We start from the raw sequence: 19,105 nt of genomic DNA on the forward strand, positions 1-19,105 counted from the left end.
TGTGAAAAGCAGCTGTCAGTAATTACTCTATACTTGTGTGGAAGTGCACACACAATGGTTAACTGAGATCAATGGAAGAGAACACCCCTCGAAAAAAATGCGACATAATGGTTAAAAGATACTAGTTATACAAAGTGCTCATTAGAATGGTAAGGGTTTGGGGAACCTGGGCGTGTACTAATTTTTCATATTGGATTAAAAAAATTACCGAATTAGGCCAGGTTATAAGAATAGTAAATCTAAACAAAATGTCAGGAAAAGGCGACAAAATTCGCATTATGGTCAGTAAATGTCTTCTTGGTTCCAGTCAAATAAAAGGTACTAAATAGGCTGGTTGGAAGACTGCACTGCAAGCTGTTAAAATAATCATTTGGGCCAAGATGGCTGTCAGGGAGTAGGACGCACGGCTGCAGAGCTCCTCGATCACTTCGAGCAACGCCGTACTTTATTAGTATTTTGACGAGTTTTATTTGTATTTAAAGGCGTTAACGAAATGCCTAAAGCACACAAAAAGTTGGTTTCACGGTTTGAAATAACCCACTCGGACGGGGAGGATCGTGCCGCAAGCGACATTGACGGCCGGCCCGAACCCGGGGAGCCACGGGCTAATGAGGCTACAGCTAACCTATCAACGATCGTGCAAGAATTAAGGGAATTCCGGCGTGAAAGCGCCAATACACTCACCGAAATCAAGGACGAAATTAAGACGACTAACAACAGAATACATGACGTTGAAACGAGGATCTCGGAGACAGAAGAAAGAGTGCTGGGGCTGGAAGAGGCTACGAGGGAGCTGCTACAGCTACAAGCTACAATGCAAGATAAGATAACTGATCAAGAGGGACGTGCAAGACGGGACAATATAAGAATTTATGGAGTTGAGGAGGGGGCTGAGACCAACTCGGCAACGATGATAGTGTTTATAGAACATCTCTTTAAAGAAAAGCTCGAGCTTTCTCCCTCCACCGATCTGAAGATTGAACGGGCGCATCGAGCGCTAGGCCGTAAACCTCCCGCCGATTCCCCTCCGAGGTCAATAATAGTAAAATTCGCCAGCAATACGATGAAGGAGGAGGTCCTGCGTAATGTTTGGCACAAGAAGGGATTTCTGTACAAAGAGAAGAGAGTTTTTGTCGACCACGACTATGCTCCAGAGACCCTGAGGAAACGCCGGGAATACGCAGAGGCGAAGATGGTGCTGCGAGAGAAAGGAATACGATTTCAGATTCCGTTTCCAGCAAGGATGAGAATATTCTACGAGGGGGAAACGTGCCTTTACAACTCAGCACAGGAGGCCATTTCCGACATGCTGAAGAGGGGTTTTCCCGTGGCTGTATACAAACCTCCTACGACCTGGATTGACAAAATTAAGAACAGACTGTGGCATGACTTCAAGGATATCCAGGGTTGCTTCGAAAGATACTATAAAAATCTCTATTCCCTAAGGGTCCCTGATGATGGGGGAGCTCCCGACGCTGTGTTGGAGTCACTCAACCTCCCAACGGTCTCAGGAGATCAAAATGAGGTTCTCATGGCTGAAGTGACTATGGGTGAATTACAGAAGGCTATTTCCCGACTAAAGCCGAATAAATGCCCGGGCACAGATGGATTCCCCTCCGAGTGGTACAAGGCTTACAGTGACATTTTATCGCCACTGCTACTGAGAACATTCAACTGGGTCCTATCAAAAGGAGCCATACCCCCCTCTTGGAGAGAGGCGATCATTGCTTTGATACCAAAAGAGGGGAAGGACAAAACAAACTGTGCAAATTAGCATCTTGAACCAAGACTATAAACTTTTTACATCAATTTTAGCAAGACGTTTGGAATCGATACTACCAGATATTGTACACTTAGATCATCCATCCATCATCTACCGCTTATCCGGGGCTGGGTCGCGGGGGCAACAGCTTTAGCAGGGAAGCCCAGACTTCCCTCTCCCTAGCTACTTCTTCCAGCTCTCCCCGGGGGATCCCGAGTCGTTCCCAGGCAAGCTGGGTGACATAGTCTCTCCAGCGTGTCCTGGGTCTTCCTCGGGGTCTCCTCCCGGTGGGACATGACCGGAACACCTCACCGGGGAGGCGCTCAGGAGGCATCCGAATCAGATGCCCAAGCCACCTCATCTGGCTCCTCTCGATGTGGAGGAGAAGCGGCTCGACTCTGAGCCCCTCCCGGATGACTGAGCTTCTCACCTTATCTCTAAGGGGGAGCCCGGACACCCTGCGGAGAAAACTCATTTTAGCCGCTTGTATCCGGGATCTCGTTCTTTCGGTCACGACCCATAGCTCGTGACCATAGGTGAGGGTTGGGATGTAGATCGACCGGTAAATTGAGAGCTTCGCCCTTTGGCTCAGCTCCTTCTTCACCACGACAGACCGATACAACGTCCGCATCACAGCAGACGCTGCACCGACCCGCCTGTCGATCTCCCGCTCCCACCTACCCCCACTCGTGAACAAGACCCCAAGATACTTGAACTCCTCCACTTGGGGTAAGATCTCCTCCCCGACCCGGAGGGGGCACTCGACCCTTTTCCGACTGAGGACCATGGTTTCAGATTTGGAGGTGCTGATTTTCATCCCAACCGCTTCACACTCGGCTGCGAAACGCTCCAGTGAGAGTTGGAGAGCCCCGTTTGAAGGAGCCAACAGCACCACATCATCTGCAAAAAGCAGGGATGCAATACTGAGGCCCCCAAAACGGACCCACTCAACGCTTCGGCTGCGCCTAGAAATTCTGTCCATAAAGGTTATGAACAGAATCGGCGACAAAGGGCAGCCTTGGCGGAGTCCTACCCCCACTGGAAACGATTCCGACTTACTGCCGGCAATGCGAACCAAACTCTGACATCAGTGGTATAGTGACCGAACAGCCCGTATCAGGGGGTTCGGTACCCCATACCCACGAAGCACCCCCCACAGAACTCCCCGAGGGACACGGTCAAACGCCTTCTCCAAGTCCACAAAACACATGTAGACTGGTTGGGCGAATTCCCACATACCCTCAAGGACCCTGCTAAGGGTGTAGAGCTGGTCCACTGTTCCACGGCCGGGACGAAAACCACACTGCTCCTCCTCAATCTGAGGCTCGACTTCCTGACGGACCCTCCTCTCCAGCACCCCTGAATAGACCTTACTAGGGAGGCTGAGGAGTGTGATCCCTCTGTAGATGGAACACACCCTCCGGTCCCCCCTTTTAAAAAGAGGGACTACCACCCCAGTCTGCCAATCCAGAGGCACTCTCCCTGTTGACCACGCGATGTTGCAGAGGCGTGTCAACCAGGACAGCCCCACAACATCCAGAGCCTTGAGGAACTCCGGGCGGATCTCATCCACCCCTGGGGCCTTGCCACCGAGGAGCTTTTTAACCACATCGGAGACTTCAACCACAGAGATAGGAGAGCCCACCTCAGAGTCCCCAGGCTCTGCTTCCTCCAAGGAAGACGTGTTGGTGGAGTTGAGGAGGTCTTCGAAGTACTCTGCCCACCGGTTCACAACGTCCCGAGTCGAAGTCAGCAGCGCCCCATCCCCACTGTACACAGTGTTAGTGGTGCACTGCTTCCCCCTCCTGAGACGTCGGATGGTGGACCAGAATTTCCTCGAAGCCGTCCGGAAGTCGGCTTCCATGGCCTCACCGAACTCTTCCCACGCTCGGGTTTTTGCCTCGGCGACCACCGAAGCCGCGGTCCGCTTGGCCAGTCGATACCCGTCAGCTGCCTCTGGGGTCCCACAGGCCATAAAGGCTCGATAGGACTCCTTCTTCAGCTTGACGCCATCCCTTACTGCTGGTGTCCACCAGCGAGTACGGGGATTGCCGCCACGACAGGCACCAACCACCTTACGGCCACAACTCAGATTGGCCGCCTCAACAATAGAGGCACGGAACATGGTCCACTCGGGCTCAATGTCCCCCGCCTCCCCCGGAACATGGGAAAAGCTCTGTCGGAGGTGGGAGTTGAAACTCCTTCTGACAGGGGATTCCGCCAGACGCTCCCAACAAACCCTCACTATACGTTTGGGTCTGCCAGGACGGACATGGCATCTTCCCCCACCATTGGAGCCTACTCACCACCAGGTGGTGATCAGTTGACAGCTCCGCCCCTCTCTTCACCCGAGTGTCCAGAACATGCGGCCGCAAATCCGATGTTACAACTACAAAGTCGATCATCGAACTGCGGCCTAGGGTGTCCTGGTGCCAAGTGCACATATGGACACCCTTATGTTTGAACAAGGTGTTCGTTATGGACAATCCGTGACGAGCACAGAAGTCCAATAACAAAACACCACTCGGGTTCTGATCGGGGGGGCCGTTCCTCCCAATCACGCCCCTCAAGGTATCACTGTCATTGCCCACGTGAGCATTGAAGTCCCCCATCAGAACAAGGGAGTCCCCAGCAGGAGTACTCTCCAGCACAGCCTCCAAGGACTCCAAAAAGGGTGTGTATGCTGAGCTGCTGTTTGGTGCATATGCACAAACAACAGTCAGGACCCGTCCACCTACCCGAAGGCGGAGGGAGGCAACCCTCTCGTCTACCGGTGTGAACCCCAATGTACAGGCACTGAGCCGGGGGGCAATGAGTATGCCCACACCTGCTCTGCGCCGCTCACCGTGACCAAATCCAGAGTGGAAGAGAGTCCAACCCCTCTCGAGAGAACTGGTACCAGAACCCAGGCTGTGTGTGGAGGCAAGTCCGACTATATCCAGTCAGAAATTCTCTGCCTCACACACCAGCTCGGGCTCCTTCCCTGCCAGAGAGGTGACATTCAATGTCCCAAGAGCTAGCTTCTGCAGCCGAGGATCGGACCGCCAGGGTCCACGCCTTTGACTGCCGCCCAGCTCACATTGCACCCGACCCCTTTGGCCCCTCTCATGGATGGTGAGCCCATGGGAAGGGGGACCCACGTCGCCTCTTTGGGCTGTGCCCGGCCGGGCCCCATGGGTGTAGGCCCGGCCACCAGGCGCCTGCCAACGAGCTCCACCTCCAGGCCTGGCTCCAGAGGGGGGCCCCGGTGACCCGCGTCCGGGCAAGGGACACCTAGATCCATTTATTTCAATCATCATTGGGGTCTTTGAGCCGTGCTTTGTCTGGCCCCTCACCTAGAACCTGTTTGCCATGGGTGACCCTGCCAGGGGAATAAAAGCCCCAGACAACTTAGCTTCTAGGATCCTTGGGACACACAAACCCCTCCACCACGGTAAGGTGACGACTCACGGAGGAGTACACTTAGATCAGACCGGCTTTATTAGGCAGAGACAGACTATGGATAACGTCAGAAGAACCCTACACATAATTGCTCATATAAAGGCACATGACTTAGAAGCCGTTTTGCTGGGATTGGATGCGGAAAAGGCTTTTGACTCAGTCAACTGGTCATATTTATACAAGGTACTACGGAGATTTAAATTCAATGACGATTTTATAAGAACTATACAGGCTATAAACGATATGCCAATAGCAAAAGTAAGGATAAATGGAGGATCTACTGATTTTTTCAATCTAGAAAGGGGATGCCGACAAGGCTGCCCTATTTCCCCACTTCTATTTGCCATTTTTATAGAGCCCCTAAGTCAGTGGATAAGGCAGAAAGACGAGATCGAGGGGATAACTGTTGGACGGGATACTCATAAATTAGCCCCATTTGCGGACGATATATTAATATTTCTGGGAAACCCATCTACCTCTTTCCCGGAATTGCTTTTTACGATCAGGGAGTACGGAGCATTTTTGGGATACAAACTTAACATACATAAAACTCAGATACTGTCATTTAAGTACTGTACTGTAATGTGATGAGAGACGAATTCAATTTGAACTGGGACTCGGAGTCGATCAGGTACCTAGGCGTGAATATTCCAAAAGATTTAGATACAATTAGGCTTGAAAATTATTCCCCTCTCCTTGCCCAAATTAAAGCTGACTTGAACAGATGGAACCTGGTTCCATTCCTTGGATTACTGCAAATAGTGGAAGCGATCAAAATGAACGTGCTGCCCAGACTACTATATCTATTCCAAACTCTAGCAATAGACTTACCCAAGGATATATTCCAAGAGTTGGACAAAATAATATCGTGATTTATTTGGCAAGGGAAGAGGCCAAGAATTAGATTCAAGACTCTACAGTTGGCAAAGAGCAAGGGAGGCCTCTCCCTACCGAATATGTCAAACTATTATAGGGCAACCCAAGTAAAGATTTTGGCCAATATCTGTAATCCATCCTATTGTGCGAAGTGGAAAGACATTGAATGTCGGGTATCTTGCGATATTCCACTACAAGCAATTATCGGGGACCCTGGTTTGATTGATTGTCTTAAGAATGTTAACCGTTGGATAAGAACCTCAATGAAGGTGTGGCACGGAATATTAAAGCAAGACAAAGAAAATAGCCCATATTTGCTTCTAAGATGGATTGGATATGACTCAGATTTCTTACCAAACAGAATGGATACAGGATTTAAAAAATGGATTGGAAACGGGTTAAAGATATATAGGGACCTCCCTGAGGCGGGCGGGATGCGACAATTCCAAGATCTTAGAAACAAATTCGGATTGAGTAATCAAGATTTCTATCGATTCTTGCAGCTAAGACATTACCTAGAGATATCTCTACGCACAGGATGGGTCCAACAAAGTGTTTTCGGCTTAATCAAGATATTCCTACTATCTTATGGGTCAGAACCTGGAAGGGATAATATATCGAACATTTACAAAGAGCTACAGGTACTAGAAGGTGGGGATACAATATATATAAAGAATAAATGGGCTAAGGAGGCTGGCATTTCAATTCAACTGGAAGCATGGGAAAGAACAATGGCACAGCAATGGAAATGTACATCGGCTCTCTCTTGGAGGGAATTTGGGTGGAAGAATGTCGTCAGGTTTTTTAGAGTTCCGGCCCAAGGGACTTCACAAGGAATGAATACAGCTTGTTAGAGAGCCTGCGGTAATAGCAAAGCCTCACATTTTCATGTGTTTTGGGAATGCCCGGTCATCTCCAAATACTGGGAAGAGACAAGGCTGACTATGGGTAGGATTATGGGAACAGTGGTCCCTCCGACCTTTGAAGCCCTGTACTTGGGACTGGAACCTGACGTCACAATTAATTTTGCTCAGAAATACACCTACAACATCTTACTGTTAGCGAGCAAAAAGGCAATCACAAGAAGATGGCTGACGACAGATCCCCCAACAGTCAAAGACTGGACTAAGGTGGTTGGGGAAATTTTTGAAATGGAGAAACTGACATTTACTCTTCGAGGCGAACAAGAAAAATTTGAGACATTATGGGATACCTGGATAAAATTTACGGAAACCTAAGGTAGTGCTTGAACAGATAGTTGAGTTACCCTATTGGCCCCATTCCACTCAAGTTTATTTTTGTTTATTATTATTATTTTATTTCATTTTATTTCATTACTTTTCTACTTATATGGCACAGTGTTCAGGACATTGTATAGGTGGGAGGGCAGTAATTGTAACCCGTTTTACAGGGATGTCAATGTATGTATGTACTATTTTGATGCCCGGAACTGGTGTGGTTCTATGTACTTAAACACGTGACCATGTTTTTCTTTTTTCTGGCTGTTTGGAAAAATTCAATAAAAAGTTCAATAACAAAAAGGTACTAAATAATTTTTTAGCAAGTAAATAAGACAGTTAATACAAAGAAATGTCCAAATATGATCCAATTTGAGGCAATATTGTGGCCATTGTGACAAGTTAATGTGAGATTTTTTTTGACAGATTTTTCTGCCAGCTCCCACTCTAACTACTCTTGCCCATGCAATACATGCGAATGTTAAAACTCATTTTTGTTCTATTTTGCTCACTGTCTTTAAAAACACACAGGAGGGCAAATATACCGTATTTTCTGCACTAAAAGGCGCACTGGACGATGAGGCGCAATCTACAAGGCATCCACTAGATAAAGCTACAGGTACGTCTTTGTCCGTCTCCTTGCTTTCTCTTCTTCAGTTTGATCGAGAGGCGTTCATGACCGCATCAAAAAAACCTAAATTAATGATTACTTCAATCAAACTATAAAAATTTAAAATGTACTGTATTCACAAACAAGGAAATCACAAAATAAAGTCTGTAGCGGGGCTATAGAACTTATTTTGTGATTTCCTCGCTTGATTTTCTGTTTTGATGCATTATTTTTAATTTTCGTAGTTTCATTGAAGGTATCGTTAATATACATTTTTCCGAAGCGGTCATGAACGCCTCTCGAGTCGAACTGAAGAGGAAAAGGCACAGAGATGGACAAAGACATACCTGTATTTGGTGAGACTGAAAACCATTTATAAGGTCAAGTTCATCTTTATTGTCAAATATGTTTTATGTATGAAATGCAGCATAGTTAAATTTCTTCCTCTTAATCCTCAGTGCAAACATGCATGCAAACATTAAACACACACAGCTAAAAAAAGATAGCAGCTACATTGTATAAAAAGTAGAGCTGTCAGTTTAGCGCATTTTTATTGGCATTAATTTAAATGAATTTTAACGGGATTAAAAATGTTCTCGCGAGATTAACGCGGCACACGTCACAAGCGGATGTTACGTTGCTCTATAAATACACCAGAAACAAAACAACAAGAGCGCTGCAGATGTCCACGCCCATGTCTGTTTTGCCAGCCACGGCAGCGCGAGACACCGAAAACGGATACTTAAAGAGTTTATGAATGGAAAGTTTACTTTTGAAAGGTTGCCATATTGCTCCACTGACAAGACCAAAGTTATCTGTTCTTCTCTCTCTCTCTGTATCATACAGGTATACGATGTATGCCACTGACGCAATTGTTACTTGTTTGGAACTATTTTGTGTGGAAGGTTATAGTGTTCCGTGGCCATATAAATGCAGCGGGTGGAGCTTCTCAGTGTTCGTCTGACAGTGACAGTGCGCTACAGTGGTAGCAACCTAGCGAAAGTAAAATGTCTCCAGTGTTGTCATTGTACCAAGTGTAGTCATTCGCCCCCTTTAAGAATGGTTTGCCCCAGCAGCACGGGGGAAGTGCGTGTGCTTGTTTGTACGGCCGGCAGTTTTGAATACAGCACTGGTGTCCGGTGTCTCGTTATTCTTCAACAAACATACAGAAACAGACTGCTGTGTTGAAAGCAAACTTGAGAAAAATTAAGTATGCAACCATGGTTTAAATCCACTATAGGCTGAGTACTAGTGTACCTTAGATGTGCACTTTATAATGTTATATTGCTCTGTTTTGATTTCATAAAAAAAGCTGTTAAAGCAGCGGTTGTGTGACAAAATATTTTTTTCACCATTGTTGATGGACAGTAATGTTGTGTGAGAGATTATGTGTGAATAACTGCACCAAGTGAAAAATGTTCATGTAAAATTGAAAATCGAAATTGTTATTTCAGTAAATATTTGCATTTGGCACATAAAAAACTGATTCATGATTCCATGTTGATGAGAGCATTAAAATGGGGGAAAAAAATAGGACAAAAATGTAAAAGGAAATTCGGAAACGATAAAGAATGTGTGAGTAATCACGATTAATTTTTTAGTTCATTTGAGTTAATTATGACAGTTGCATTTTTAATTAGATTAAATATTTTAAGGGCGGCCCGGTAGTCCAGTGGTTAGCACGTCGGCTTCACAGTGCAGAGGTACCGGGTTCGATTCCAGCTCCGGCCTCCCTGTGTGGAGTTTGCATGTTCTCCCCGGGCCTGCGTGGGTTTTCTCCGGGTGCTCCGGTTTCCTCCCACATTCCAAAAAAACATGCGTGGCAGGCTGATTGGACACTCTAAATTGTCCCTAGGTGTGAGTGTGAGTGCGAATGGTTGTTCGTTTCTGTGTGCCCTGCGATTGGCTGGCAACCGATTCAGGGTGTCCCCCGCCTACTGCCCGAAGACAGCTGGGATAGGCTCCAGCACCCCCTGCGACCCTAGTGAGGATCAAGCGGCTCGGAAGATGAATGAATGATGAATAAATATTTTAATCGTTTGACAGCTCTATTAAAAATACATAATATGTCATCTGAACAGAAAAAACAGTAGAGATGATATAAACAATATAAACAGCATAAGATTAAGATATCCTTTATTTGTCCCACAATGGGGAAATTACAGTCTACAGCAGCAAAATTGTGGGTAGAAGAAGAAAGAAGAAAAAAAAAACATTTTATTTGCATTTACAGACAAAAATAAGGTGGCTGTGCTATTTACCAATGTTTGTCACGTCATTTCATTTTTTATTCAGCAGCCTGACAGCAGTCGGTAGGCACTTGTGGCTATTGTGGGTAAAGTGAGGTAGTGCATTGTAGTGCATTTATAAGCGCCTTTCACAACACTCAAGGACACTTAACAATCAAGGACAAAACAAAGAACAATAAAACCACAGATAAAATTATAAATAAAAAAGAAGAGATCGATTTAAATTGAGTATTCGATTTTGAATTGGTGGGTTTTGAGATTTAATTTGAATGTGGGAAGAGAATCAATATTAATCAATATTCCAGAGTTTATTATAAACTCTGGAAGTGAGTTCCAGAGTTTGGGGGCAGAGCGGCTGAAAGCTCTGCACCTCATCGTGCTGAGATGGGCAAAGGGTACACAGAGGTGGAGGGAGGATGAGGAGCTGAGGGAACAAGCGGGAATGGAAATTTGAAGATCAGACAGGTAAGGGGTGGGGGCAGGCAAGCTTATGAAGGGCTTTAAATGTATAGAGATGTATTTTTTAGTTGATTCTAAGTTTGACAGGGAGCCAGTGGACCTGTCGGAGGATGGGGGTGATGTGATGAAGGGAGGGGGTTCTAGTGATGGTCTGGGCTGAAGAATTCTGGACCAGTTGAAGTTTATGGAGGAATTTTTGATGGACACCAAAAAGAAGTGAATTGCAATTTTCAATACAGGAGGTGACGAGACTGTGGACAAGGATAGCAGTGGTGTGAGTGGTGAGAGAGGGACGGATACGATTGACATTACATAGGTGGAAACATGCAGCCCAACTTACTGGGAGGCAAACTGCAGAACGCCGGAGTGGACCACCATCTCAGAGCATGGGTCATAGGCTACCTCACAAACCGGCCACAGTACGTGAGGTTGCAGTGCTGTGAGTCGGACAGGCTTCTCTGCAGCACTGGAGCAAAGGGGACTGTTCTGGCTCCATTCCTGTTCATCCTCTACACTTCGGACTTCAGACACGCCACTCCAAACTGCCACCTTCAGAAGTTGTCCGATGACTCTGCGATTGTTGGCCTCATTACAGAGGGGGACGATCGGGAGTACAGGGGACTGACGAAGGACTTTGTGGACTGCTGCCAGCAGAATCTCCTCCAGATCAACCCTAGGAAAACTAAGGAGTTGGTTGTGGATTTCTGCAGGAAACAATCCTCACCAGCACCGATGAACATCCAGGGTATGGACATAGAGAGGGTGACCTCCTACAAGTACCTTGGTGTTCTTCTGAACAACAAACTGGACTGGTCTACAAACACGGACACCATGATTAGGAAAGGACAGGAAACTGAGGTCTTTTGGGGTTCAGGGGTCGCTCCTTAAGACTTTCTATAACTCGGTGGTGGCCATCCATTATGCCATTGTCTATTGGTCAGGCAGCATCTCAGCCCGGGACAGAAAGAGACTGTAGCGACTGGTCAGGAAGGCCAGTTCTGTCCTGGGTTGCTTCCTTGACACTCTGGAGGATGTGGGCAACAGAAGGATGCTAACTAAGCTAAAAGCTACAATGGCCAGTCCCTCCCACCCCCTCCAGCCCACCCTGACAGCACTTGGTAGCTCCTTCAGCCAGAGACTGTTACACCCGCGCTGCAAGAAGGAGAGATACCGACGCTCGTTCCTACCGACTGCTGTCAGGCTGCTGAATAAAAATAATAACAATAATAATAATAATACTTAAATGATGTGAAACAAATGTAAAATGTGAAAAACAATTGTAAATAACTGTGATTTATCAATTTTGTATTTATATTGCACTTAATTGAATGGTATTTGTTTGTTTTTTCTTCTTTCTACCCACATTCTTGCTGCTGGAGCCTGCAAATTTCCCCAGTGTGGGACAAATAAAGGATATCTTATCTTATCTTATCTTATCTTATCTTATCTTATTGATGTGGGAGTGGAAAGATGTGAAGTGATTATCGAGGATGACGCCCAGGCTCTTTATCTGAAGGGAGGGGAATTGACAGTAGATCTGTCAATTGTGGGGGAGAAAATGTCGGCTTTGTGTAGGCTGGATTTGGTACCGAGGAGGAGTTCTGTTTTATCACTGTTAAGTTTGAGGAAGTTATGGGTAAACCAACATTTGATTTCTGAGAGGCAGCATTAGAGAGAGGAGGGTGGATGGCAGGCAGGTGTAGGGTTTTGCTGGAGAGGTAGAGCTGGTGTAATCCGCAAAGCAATGAAAGTGTATACCAAAATTACGGAAAATATTGCCAAGGGGGCGAAGGTAGATAATGAAGAGGAGGGGTCCCAGGACAGAGCCCTGGGGCACATCGGAAGAGCTGGGGAGGGACTGTGTAGTGAAGGAATTGACTTGGATGAACTGAGAGCAGCCAGTGAGATAAGAGTGAAATACCCGTAGGGGGTGTGTGGGTGATGGTGGAGAGTCTATTAAGGAGGATGGGGTGAGCTCCAAGCTCCACTTGGGTCGAGGATGTGGATGAAGATTAAACCAGAGTCTGCTGCCATAAGAAGGTCATTAGTGATTTTTATGACGGACTGTTTCTGTACTGTGACGGAGACGGAACCCAGACTGGAAATGTTCGTCGAGACTGTTTAAGTGAGGTGGGAGTGAAGCTGAGAGGCAACATTTTTTTCAAGAATTTGTTTGAGATGAAAGGAAGGTGAGAAATGGGGCATAGGTTATTGAAATCATTGGGATCTGAACCAGTTTTTTTCAGGATTGGAGTGACAACTGCAGTTTTAAAGTGGACAGGAACAATTCCAGTGGACAATGAAGAATGACTAATGACGGAGATGTTCGTCCCAACCAAAAATATCAGGCTTGTCAGTGAAGGAGACTACTCTGGTGAGCTAAACTACTTCTTGCTTTCGCTCTCCTACCCGTGCCTGCCAAATTGTCAAACATTTCAACTATTCGTCATCCCCTCACCCTCGTCTCCTGCCATTCTTGCTTTCCCCTTGCTTAAGCGCCATAATCAACGTATTGACTGGTTACTGAAAACGATCTTGGGCTGGAGTTGAAACTGTCACTTGTGTCTTGGTTCTACAGTCCCATGAGCAGGCGTCACCCAAGGTCAGACATGTCCAGCTCCGGGCCTGGAGGGCCACTGTCCTGCCTGTTTTCCAGCTCTCCCGCCTGCAACACACCTGATTCAGATGATCAGCTCATCAGCCAGCTTTGAAGCAGTAGCAGAACGATCCTGATGATTTGTATCAGATGTGTTGCTCCGGGGAGAGCTGGAAAACAGGCAGGGCAGCGGCCCTTGAGGACCGACTTTGGACTTTCCTGCCCTAGGTCCTTCACATCTCTCGAACCCCCCAGAGCATTCTACAGTGCCCTCAGAATAACACAATTTTGCTACAATGTTCAGTAAGGAGCAGGCGCGCACTTTGCCACCTCACCGCCCACATGACTGTGTCATTGACCTCTTTTTGGGGACTCCTCTCCCCACCGGTAGACTTTTCAACCTCTCTCATCCTGAGAAGGAGGCTGTAGAAATATTCATTTGTGTCTTTCTGGCAATTGGTTTGATCCATCCCTCCTCCTCGCCCGTTGTGGCAGGATTTTTCTTTGCAGAGAAAAAGGATGCCACCCTTCGTCTGTGCACTGATTTTCATTGAATTGAATTGAATTGAATTGAACTTTATTGTCAAATGTGCTTTGGTCATGGCCTCATGACCACCGTAATTCTTATCACCTCATTCGCATCGGGAGAGGTGATGAATGGAAAACTGCTTTCAATACTCCCTGTGGTCATTTCAAATATCTTGTCATCCCCTGCAGTTTTCTAACATCTTATGAATGGCATGTTTTGAGACATGCTCAACTACTTTATCTTTCATTTACTTGGATGAAATTTTGATCTACTCCTGTTCTCTCAAGGAGCATCGTCTACATGTAAAAATGGTCCTTCAAAGGCTCCTGGAGAACAGACTGTTTGCAAAACCGGAAAAAATTGGAGTTTGATAAGATAAGAGCAGAAAAGAGAAGAAAAAACGTTGTCTCACAAAGGAGAAATTCGTAAATTACAGCAGCAAAGTTTGCAGGGAAGAAAGTAGAAAAAACAAGTATTTGCATGCACAAAATATTTTTTTCACAAAAAATGTGTTAAGAACTCGGGTAAACCGAGTTAGGAAGGGGGATCCAAAAAACGTAGACAAAAACAAGGTCTCCGAAGTAAGACAATTTAATGTCCAAACCGAATATAAGCGAGAACAGAAAGCGCTGGTCCACAATGAGGACCAGGAGGTAAATAAAAAACGACTAACAAAAGGTGCTTGCACAAAAGAGCAAGAAAAAGAAAGTAAAGTCCACAAACTACGAACGAAAAACAATATAACACTTTGTACACGCAAGAAAAGCCAGATCATCAAAACAAAATGGTACTCACACACAAACTTGGTACCGAGACGACACGCGAAAACACGACGAGGTCAAAAGCCACTAGTCAATGAGCAATGAGGTAAGCAATGCCAAAAACAATACTCCCACAACAGGTGTCGAACGTAGGAGTCCTTAAATAGTGTCTCTGTTGATTAATGATTGCCAGCAGGTGTGCTAGAGAGACCGCTCCTGCCACCTGCTGGCCAGACCGAAAACCCGAAATGTGACAAAATGAGCTTTACACAGTACAGAATGCAATATAAAAATACAAAATATAAGATTTAAGCATATATGCAATTGTTTATATGCTGCATAAGGTGGCTGTGCTATTTACAATGGGTGAGTAGAGGAGAGTCCAGGTTTTCACACGTTTATTCAACAGTTTGTATTCATTTATTCATTCATTTTATATATTCTTTTTTTTTCAAGATGGCGCCCGAGTAGGCAGCCTTTGGCAAGTGCTCTTCAAGAGCCTTGCTTTTTTGTTCTTTTTTGCTGTTTTTGTCTTTTGTTTTGTCACATGTTGTTTGTTGTTTCATCGTGTGGACCTGATATGGACTGTTTTCAGCGCTTTTTGGGCACGACATTCGTCAAAGGATGCGTATTTGGAACCGTGAGTCGCCGCTTGGAATTGAAATGGATTTCCATGGGACAGGAGAAGTGAACCAATCTCTTTTTTCGTCAATGGATGCTACAGCTTCTTGTTGACTTTGAAACGTAGCTTGTAGCCGACGTGTGCACATTTTGAGCATGACGTCTCTGATCCACTGGTTAAAGGACACTTTGATTCTCTCCTCTTTCATCTCAAACTGCTTCAAACAACAAAGCGTGTGATGGAAAAGTGGTTAGAACTGCATGACTGTCCGTGTTTTTTGTTATGTGTTGTGTTTATTATTTTACTTTATGTTAACTGTTTTGTTAAGCGCTTTGTTACAGCTGCTGCTGTTGTGAAAGCGCTATATAAATCAGCATGTATTGTATTGCATTCATGTCCCATTTGTGGGTTTTCTGGACCACATTATTTCCAGGGCTCAAATTGAACCTGACCCTAAAAATATACGGGTGGTTGCTGACTGGCCTAACCCCACTAATCACAAAGAACTCCAATGGTTTTTGGGCTTTGCTAATTTATCCCGCCGTTTTGTCCGTGACTACAGTAAGGTTGCTGTTCCCTTAACCATACTCACCTCCACAAACCTCCCTTTCTGTTGGACCCCGGAAGCTAATGGGGCATTTACAACACTGATGTTCACCAATGCCCCCATTCTCAAGCACACTAATTTTTCTCTCCAGTTTGTGCTACCGGTGGATGATTCGGGGTGGGAGCTGTCTTGTCCCAACGTGTTCCTGAAACACAGAAATTACACCCCTGTGCTTTTTTTTCATCACTGTCTCAGCCTCGGCGATAGAAATTACGATGTGGGGAATCGCGAGTTTCTGGCAGTGGTCCTGGCACTCCTTGAAACTAACTTCCCACCCTGGCGTACCTCCGTTATCATTTCTGGTGGCCGAGCATTGCCCAGGACACCAGGGAATTCGTGACGGTGTGCTCAAAGTTAAGGCCTCCCATCTTCCCCCTGCTGGCTTCCCATTCCCAGCCGCCCTTGGTCTCACATTGCTGTGGACTTCGTCTCTGGGCTGCCCCCATCTGAAGGCAATACTGTAATTCTGACCATTTTTGATCACTTCTCCAAGTCCGTTTTTGATCACTTCTCCAAGTCCGTCCACTCCATTCCTCTTCCCAAGTTGCCTTCAGCTGTGGAAACGGCCTAGCACCTAGTCAATCATGGATTCAGTCTTCACAGGATCCCTATTGACATGGTATCCAATCATGGCCCTAATTTAGCTGCCCCATGTGGAAGAAATTTTGCAAAGCGGTGGACGCAACGGTTCGCCTCTCCTCCAGTTATCATCCACAGTCCAACGGCCGGACTGAGTGGGCCAACTAGAACTTGGAGACAGCCTTAAACCATTGTTGCACACCATCCTATGGCTTGGAGCTCCTTCCTCCCTTGGGTTGAATATGCCCACAACTCCCTCTCCTGCTCGGCTACATGTATGTCACCCTTCATGGTTTGCTATGGCTTCCAGCCTCCCTTATTCCCTGACCAGGAGGTGTCGATTGTGATCCCTTTTGTCCGAGATCATCCCCGCAGGATCCGGGCGGTTTCGAAGTCTGTCAGGGTGGCCCTTGCTCCAATGGCTGAGAGGAACAAATGACTGCTCTCCTCAGTTTGCGAAGGAAATACTCAACTCAACTCAACTGTATTTATAGAGCACTTTCAAACAGCCATCGCTGCATATAAAGTACTGTACATGGAGCAACTAACATATACAACAGTAAAGCAACAAATCGGTAACAAAGACGGTAGAAAGTACTGAACAGCAAAACCTGAGTCATATGCCAAAGAATACAAGTGAGTTTTGAGGACCGTTTTGAAGATGGGCAGCGAGGAGGCTTGCCAGAGTAGGAGTTATGTGCTCCCTCTTAAGTACAGGCGCTGGTGGCCTTTTTTAGCCAGTGAGTAGTATTTAGGCTCCAAGTCAGCTCTTCAGAAATGTGCACACACTGGCACCGTCGATGGGCAGTGGAGCATGCTAACACAAGCATTACTCTGCACTTGCATGAGACAAAACTGCCCCCCAAAATCAAATGGTTTAAATTGTGAGTTAAATGGGGTGTGATTCTTTGTCCTTTATGGATTTTGACATAAGAATGTCAGAGATGTTTTACTAATACCTGGAAAATCTTCAAATGTGAAAAACAAACAATATTTTCCCTTTAATTGGCTGTTTTCAGTGGAATCAGTCCAAGTCCGCCAGTACCTAACATGAGTTCCACCAAATATGGACGTCTTTGGCAGTGAGGAGAAAGTCAGCTTGCTTACTTGGTTAGCCGCACATTTGCCTGCTGAAGGCCCATTTGCATCAAATCTTGAGCCATGGACTCACTTCAACATGATGCTCTGTGGTCAGGCTGTGTTTGTAAACTCATCATTTTACTTTGCGCACACACACACACACACACACACACACACACACACACACAAACTTCGTTTCGAAACACGATTTTAATGTGTAATCATTCAGATTTCATATGAATTGCATCCTCGGTGTATCTGGTGAGTGAATCAAATGGGTCGCCAAAGTGACCCGCATGTACAGAAGAAGTAACAAGATCACTCACAATGTAATATTGTTGGGTTCGAACCCAAACCGAATAATGTTTTCGGATCCCAGAAATGCAGGCGCAGACAAACTGTGTTAACAAAAATATTTAATTCTCGAAAAACGCATTGACAAAGTACAGGCAGAAATCGCTGGTCACAAGGAGCCAGGCAAATCAAGACATTAACAAAAAGCGCTTGCTAAAGATTGTAGAGAGAGTAATCACCAAGAATAAAAGTGAAATGACAAGTCAAGTCAACAGTATTTATAGAGCACTTTCAAACAGCCATCGCTGCATACAAAGTGGTGTACATGGAGCGATTTAACATGCACAATAAACAGTAAGATAAATCGGTAATAAAGGCGGTAGAAAGCACCAAACAGTAAAATCAAGAACAAATCTAAGTCATGCTGAGTCGAACGCCAAAGAATACAAGTGAGTTTTGAGGAGGGCTTTGAAGATGGGCAGCGAGGAGGCTTGCCGAATGTTCAGTGGGAGGTCATTCCAGAGAGAGGAACCAGCAACAGAAAAGGCTCGATCCCCTCTGAGCCTCAGTTTAGTTCTTGGTACTTCTAACAAATCTGGTCCACAGACCTGAGGCGGCAGGCAGGTGTGTAGGGGCGGATGAGCTCAGAGAGGTAAGGTGGCGCAAGATTATTCAGAGATTTGAAAACAAAGAGGAGGATCTTGAGAATAACTCTAAAATGAATGGGGAGCCAGTGAAGGGATGCCCGAGTATGAGTTATGTGCTCCCTCTTACGAGTACCAGTCAAGAGGCGAGCAGCGGCATTCTGGACCAACTGAAGGCGCTTAATGGAGGACTGGCTGACTCCAAAGTAAAGGGCATTGCAGTAATCGAGCCAGGATGTAACAAAGGCATGAATTACTGTCTCAAAGTGTTCATGTGAGAGGAGAGGTTTTATTTTGGCCAGCTGTCTAAGGTGAAAGAAGCTGGATTTAACAGCAGCACCAATTTGCCGATCGAGTTTGAAATCACTGTCCAGCTAAAGGCCCAAGTTTGAGACCGTTGATTTCAGATAAGGAGACAGGGGCCCCAAGTCTACAGTATGGAATTTACAAGGGCCACTGGGACCAAACAATATCACCTCAGTCTTCTTTTCATTGAATTTCAAGACATTTTGTGCCATCCAGGTTTTGATTTCTTCCAGACAGGATAGGAGTGGCCTTAATGAGAAGGCGTCTTTCTTGCTCAGTGGGACATATATCTGGCAGTCATCTGAATAGCAGTGGAAGGGAATACCATGTTTCCTTCAGATGGAACCCAATGGGAGCAGATACAGCGAGAACAGCAGAGGCCCCAGAATTGAGCCCTGTGGAACACCACATGACAGGGGAGCAGTGCGTGACTCAGAGCAGCCAAGGCTGAC

The 19,105-nt window shown here is 46.0% G+C and overlaps 1 protein-coding gene across 4 annotated transcripts in view; it reads right to left on the reverse strand.

Moving 5' to 3' along the window:
• itpr3 (inositol 1,4,5-trisphosphate receptor, type 3) overlaps nt 1–19,105 on the reverse strand; it is a 255,817-nt gene that overhangs the window by 210,389 nt on the left and 26,323 nt on the right. Inside the window, exon 1 of one of the 4 annotated variants that reach the window (XM_052058665.1) lies at nt 17,437–17,550. The exons of the other annotated variants lie outside the window; for them this stretch is intronic. The gene's annotated coding sequence lies outside the window, so the exon portion shown is untranslated. Of the gene's footprint in view, nt 1–17,436; nt 17,551–19,105 lie in introns of those variants that run through there. 4 annotated transcript variants of the gene reach the window in all.

Source organism: Hippocampus zosterae, chromosome 2 (assembly GCF_025434085.1).
Source record: "Hippocampus zosterae strain Florida chromosome 2, ASM2543408v3, whole genome shotgun sequence".
Taxonomy (NCBI): Eukaryota; Metazoa; Chordata; class Actinopteri; order Syngnathiformes; family Syngnathidae; genus Hippocampus; species Hippocampus zosterae.